Source organism: Ranitomeya variabilis, chromosome 3, assembly GCF_051348905.1.
Source record: "Ranitomeya variabilis isolate aRanVar5 chromosome 3, aRanVar5.hap1, whole genome shotgun sequence".
Lineage (NCBI taxonomy): Eukaryota > Metazoa > Chordata > Amphibia > Anura > Dendrobatidae > Ranitomeya > Ranitomeya variabilis.
In genome coordinates this window covers 687,495,787-687,502,588 of record NC_135234.1, presented here as the reverse complement: position 1 = coordinate 687,502,588, position 6,802 = coordinate 687,495,787, and positions in this window count along the sequence as shown.

Genomic DNA, 6,802 nt, shown 5'->3' with positions numbered 1-6,802 from the left:
GGCCAGAGAGTTATTGCATCTTTAGACGCCCATAAGGCGTTCGACAGTGTGGAATGGGGATATCTCTGGCAGGTGTTGCAATATATGGGGTTTGGCTCTCGGTTTGTGTCCTGGATTCGGCTGCTGTAGTCGCAGCCGATGGCCAGGGTCAGGGTGAATGGGGACTTATCACGGACTATACAATTAGCTAGAGGGACAAGGCAGGGGTGTCCGCTCTCTCCTCTTTTGTTTGCTCTGGCCGTGGAGCCATTGGCTGCTAAACTTCGACAGTCTGACGAGGTGTCTGGGTTTAAATATGGGATGATTGAAGAGAGGGTGGCGTTGTATGCGGACGATATTCTACGGTTTCTGGCTGACCCGGTTGCTTCCTTGGGGGGGCTATTGGGATTATTGAAAGGTTTGGCTCACTGTCAGGACTGACGATAAACTGGAGTAAGTCTATTTTGTTTAAAGTGGACGACGTAGGGGAGGAGGGGAGTGAGCTGCTGGAGGATGGGCGACTGAAGGTGGTAAGTCAATTTAAATATCTTGGGATATGGGTATCTATGCCGGTTACGGATTACATACATAGGAATCTGACTCCGATCTTAGGTGTTCTTAACCCCTTTCTGACATCGAACGTACTATCCCGTCGAGGTGGGGTGGGCCCGTATGACCACCGACGGGATAGTACGTCCAGCGCGATCGGCGGCGCTCACGGGGGGAGCGCGGCCAAGTGTCAGCTGCCTATCGCAGCTGACATCCGGCACTATGTGCCAGGAGCGGTCACGGACCGCTCCTGGCACATTAACCCCCGGCACACCGCGATCAAACATGATCGCGATGTGCCGGCGGTGCAGGGAAGCATCGTGCAGGGAGGGGGCTCCCTGCGGGCTTCCCTGAGCCCCCCGCAGCAACGCGATGTGATCGCGTTGCTGCGAGGGTCTTACCTCCCTCCCTGCCTGCTCCAGACCCGGATCCAAGATGGCCGCGGATCCGGGTCCTGCAGGGAGGGAGGTGGCTTCACAGAAGCCTGCTCAGAGCAGGCACTGTGAAGCAGCCTGCACTTCTCTCAGATCGGTGATCTGTCAGAGTGCTATGCAAACTGGCAGATCACCGATCTGTATTGTCCCCCCCTGGGGCAAAGTAAAAAAGTAAAAAAAAAATTTCCAAATGTGTAAAAAAAAATATTCCAAAATAATGAAAAAAAAATATATATATTATTCCCATAAATACATTTCTTTATCTAAATTAAAAAAAAAAAAAAACAATAAAAGTACACATATTTAGTATCGCCGCGTCCGTAACGACCCGACCTATAAAACTGGCCCACTAGTTAACCCCTTCAGTAAACACCGTAAGAAAAAAAAAAGAGGCAAAAAACAACACTTTATTATCATACCGCCGAACAAAAAGTGGAATAACATGCGATCAAAAAGACAGATATAAATAACCATGGTACCGCTGAAAGCGTCATCTTGTCCCGCAAATAACGAGCCGCCATACAGCATGATCAGCAAAAAAATAAAAAAGTTATAGTCCTGAGAATAAAGAGATGCAAAAATAATTATTTTTTCCATAAAATAGTTTTTATCGTATAAAAGCGCCAAAACATAAAAAAATAATATAAATGAGGTATCGCTGTAATCGTACTGACCCGAAGAATAAAACTGCTTTATCAATTTTACCAAACGCGGAACAGTATAAACGCCTCTCCCAAAAGAAATTCATGAATAGCTGGTTTTTGGTCATTCTGCCTCACAAAAATCGGAATAAAAAGCGATCAAAAAATGTGACGTGCCCAAAAAGTTACCAATAAAAACGTCAACTCGTCCCGCAAAAAACAAGACCTCACATGACTCTGTGGACCAAAATATGGAAAATTTATAGCTCTCAAAATGTGGTAACGCAAAAAATATTTTTTGCAATGAAAAGCGGCTTTCAGTGTGTGACGGCTGCCAATCATAAAAATCCGCTAAAAAACTCGCTATAAAAGTAAATCAAACCCCCCTTCATCACCCCCTTAGTTAGGGAAAAATAAAAAAAATGTATTTATTTCCATTTTCCCATTAGGGTTAGGGTTAGGGTTGGGGCTAGGGTTAAGGCTACAGTTAGGGTTGGGGCTAAAGTTAGGGTTAGGGTTGGGGCTAAAGTTACGGTTAGGGTTTAGATTACATTTACGGTTGGGAATAGGGTTGGGATTAGGGTTAGGGGTGTGTCAGGGTTAGAGGTGTGGTTAGGGTTACTGTTGGGATTAGGGTTAGGGGTGTGTTTGGATTAGGGTTTCAGTTATAATTGGGGGGTTTCCACTGTTTCGGCACATCAGGGGCTCTCCAAACGCGACATGGCGTCCCATCTCAATTCCTGTCAATTTTGCATTGAAAAGTCAAACGGTGCTACTTCCCTTCCGAGCTCTCCCATGCGCCCAAACAGTGGTTTATCCCCACATATGGGGTATCAGCGTACTCAGGACAAATTGTACAACAACTTTTGGGGTCCAATTTCTTCTCTTACCCTTGGGAAAATAAAAAATTGGGGGCGAAAAATAATTTTTGTGAAAAAATATGATTTTTTATTTTTACGGTTCTGCATTATAAACTTCTGTGAAGCACTTGGTGGGTCAAAGTGCTCACCACACCTCTAGATAAGTTCCTTAGGGGGTCTAATTTCCAAAATGGTGTCACTTGTGGGGGGTTTCAATGTTTAGGCACATCAGGGGCTCCCCAAACGCAACATGGCGTCCCATCTCAATTCCAGTCAATTTTGCATTGAAAAGTCAAATGGCGCTCCTTCGCTTCCGAGCTCTGTCATGCGCCCAAACAGTGGTTTACCCCCACATATGGGGTATCGGCGTACTCAGAACAAATTGTACAACAACTTTTGGGGTCCATTTTCTCCTGTTACCCTTGGTAAAATAAAACAAATTGGAGCTGAAGTAAATTTTTTGTGAAAAAAAGTTAAATGTTCATTTTTATTTAAACATTCCAAAAATTCCTGTGAAGCACCAGAAGGGTTAATAAACTTCTTGAATATGGTTTTGAGCACCTTGAGGGGTGCAGTTTTTAGAATGGTGTCACACTTGGGTATTTTCTATCATATAGCCCCCTCAAAATGACTTCGAATGAGATGTGGTCCCTAAAAAAAAATGGTGTTGTAAAAATGAGAAATTGCTGGTCAACTTTTAACCCTTATAACTCCCTAACAAAAAAAAATTTTGGTTCCAAAATTGTGCTGATGTAAAGTAGACATGTGGGAAATGTTACTTATTAAGTATTTTGTGTGACATATCTCTGTGATTTAAGGGCATAAAAATTCAAAGTTGGAAAATTGCCAAATTTTCAAAATTTTCGCCAAATTTCCATTTTTTTTGCAAATAAACGCAAGTAATATCAAAGAAATTTTACCACTATCATGAAGTACAATATGTCACGAGAAAACAATGTCAGAATCGCCAAGATCCGTTGAAGCGTTCCAGAGTTATAACCTCATAAAGGGACAGTGGTCAGAATTGTAAAAATTGGCCCGGTCATTAACGTGCAAACCACCCTTGGGGGTGAAGGGGTTAAGGCAAAAGTGGATGCTTGGGTTAAGCTGCATTTATCTGTGGTGGGCAGGGTGAATCTTATCAAAATGATTTTGATGCCGAAGATTCTGTATGTTCTTCATAATGCGCCAGTTTGGATACCGCGTGGGAAATTTTGGCAGATTAACTCCCTGTTCAGGAATTTGGTATAGGGGAGAGACAACATCCACGTATCAGACTGGAGACACTTCAGCGACCCAAAGAAGATGGGGGCTTGGCATTGCCTAACCCTGAAGTATATTTTCTTGCAGCCCAGAGTTAGCACTTAAGGGTCGTCCGGGGCGGTACAGCAATTAATGGAAAAGGTGACAAAAAGAAGGCCAGCAGTACAATGTCTGGAGGATGGCTCCCTGGGGGCTTTGGGGAAATTGTATCCTACTATGTTATTGATATGTAAGCTGTGGGGTAGACTAAAACATACGTGGGATTACGGGTCTGACCAGATTCTCCCCGCTATGGCATAATAATAATTTACAGGAGTTTGTTGCACTGGGGGTACTACCAGAATGGCAGGCCAAGGGAATTCAATATGTCTATCAGATAATTGAGCAGGAAGAGTTGAAATCCTTTTCCCAATTGCAGGTGGAATTTGACCTCGGGCCGGCGGGGGAATATCAATATTTGCGGATGAGACACGCATTTGGAGCTCAGAATAGGGACGGAGGCATCAGAATTCAAAGGGATATAGTGTTAGAGTATGTGTGGTGAAGGGACTACTGGGGAGGTTATTTCCACTCTTTATAAAGACTTGCTGCACACTTTCCTGTTAAGGTTTCCAATACTGGCGAGAGCTAAGTGGGAGAGGGATCTGGGCCCAATGGAGAATGAAACTTGGGAGTCGGTGCTGGAGTGGGTTCCACGGCTGTCTCTGAGCGAACCGTATAGGCTGTCACAGCTTTATGTAATACAGAGTTTACAAATCTCCGAAGGTGTTATATAAGGCAGGCTTGCGTGATGATTCTGAGTGCCCGAGGTGTAAATCTACAGATGCTGATATATTTCATATGATGTGGACGTGTCCGAGACTGGCTGCTTTTTGGTTGGTACTTTTGAGTCGTGTGGAAGGAGCATACAGATGCACGGTGCCAAGGGACCCGATGGTGTGCTTGTTGGGGTGCGTGGATGAGATTGGAGTGGATAACAACCTGAAGACAGCTATGGCCAGATTGCTGTATATGGCCCGGAAGGTAATAGCGCAAAATTGGATTAAGGACGAGCCGCCTTCAAGAAGAGAATTCCTCCAATATGTGAAGCAGGGCCTGAAGCTGGAAAAGGGGTTTTATCAGAAAAGAGGGAAAATTGAAATGTTCGATAAGCTGTGGTCTCCGTGGCTTGCCATGGGATAGGTTTGTTATAGAGACCAGGTGAATCAAGACCCTGAATTGGTGAAAACATAATACGTGGCCTATGGTCCTAACTGAGGGGATAGTCATCCTATAGATTTGAGTGTGGAGTTATTAAACAAGGTGGGCTGTCTTATTGGGGGGGGCGGGATAAGTTGGGATTGCAGGGTTCGTTTGGGGGGAAAACGTACTGAAAACAAGAATGTAACATGTCAATTGTAATGTTATTCTTAATAAAAATTTGAGTTTAAAAAAAAAAAAAAAAAAAATATCAAGATCTGCTGCTACCTTTACAAGTCCTGAGATTCTGCAGGCTATGGTAGTACAATTAGGCTACGTGCACACGTTGCGGAAAGTCCTGTGGATTTTTCCGGACTGATTTTGGTAAATCCAAAAGTAAACCACTTGCGGTTTTTGTGCGAATTCCTATTATGGAGCAGGTGTAAAACCGCTGCGGAATCCGCACAAAGAATTGACATGCTGTGGAATAAACAACGCAGCGTTTCTACGCTTTTTTTTCTGCAGCATGTGCACTGCGGATTTTGTTTTCCATAGGTTTACATGGTACTGTAAACTCATGGAAAGCAGCTGCGAATCCGCAGCAAAATCAGCAACGTGTGCACATACCCTTAGGCTACACAGGCTGCTCACATCAGCACAACAAACATGCAGCCTGGGGTTGTTGAAAAAGGGCTCCTGAAACACTTTGGACAAATGGCCAATCCTATGGTGCTACAACTGATCCATTCTGTTCTGCAAGTAAAACTGGTAGCATGGCGTTCATACTGAATAAATAGGTTTTGAAATTTCTTTTCCATTTTTCATCATTTCCATATCATTAACATACCTATCCATTCTGCGGTGTCCGTAATTCCACAACTAAGAAGTGTCTAACACGACATCTATGTGTGGGTGTGTGTGTGTGTGTATATATATACAATGCTCAAAAAAATAAAGGGAACATTTAAACAACAGAATATAACGTAAAGTAAATCAAACTTCTGTGAAATCAAACTGTCCACTTAGGAAGCAACATTTTTGACAATCAATTTCACATCCTGTTGTGCAAATGGAATAGAGAACAGATGGAAATTATTGGCAATTATCAAGACACCCCCTATAAAGGAGTAGTTCTGCAGGTGCGGACCACAGACCACATCTCAGTACCAATGCTTTCTGGCTGATGTTTTGGTCACTTTTGAATGTTGGTTGGTAGCATGAGACGGACTCTACAACCCACACAAGTGGCTCAGGTAGTGCAGCTCATCCAGGATAGCACATCAATGCGAGCTATGCCAAGAAGGTTTGCCGTGTCTGTCAGCGTAGTGGCTGGAGACGCTACCAGGAAACAGGCCAGTACACCAGGAGACGTGGAGGGGGTCACAGGAGGACAACAACCCAGCAACAGGACCGCTACCTCAGCCTTTGTGCGAGGAGCACTGCCAGAGCCCTGCAAAATGACCTCCAGCAGGCCACAAATGTGCATGTGTCTGCACAAACGGTTAGAAACCAACTCCATGAGGATGGTCTGAGTGCCCGACGTCCACAGATGGGGGTTGTGCTCACAGCCCAACACTGTGCAGGACGATTGGCATTTGCCACAGAACACAAGGATTGGCAAATTCGCCACTGGCGCCCTGTGCTCATCACAGATGAAAGCAGGTTCACACTGAGCACATGACAGTATGGAGACGCCATGGAGAGTGATCTGCCTGCCTGCATGCCTTCCTCTATAAATACAGGCTTTACCATTTTATTAGCCATAGGTAAGTGTTCACACTAGGCAGACAGGTTAGTTACCCATTCGATCTGAGATTACCTTGACGTTTGGTGAATGGGCTCACAATATTTGGCCAAATTTTGTGCTAAAAATCTCATGTGTTTTTTCATAAATTTC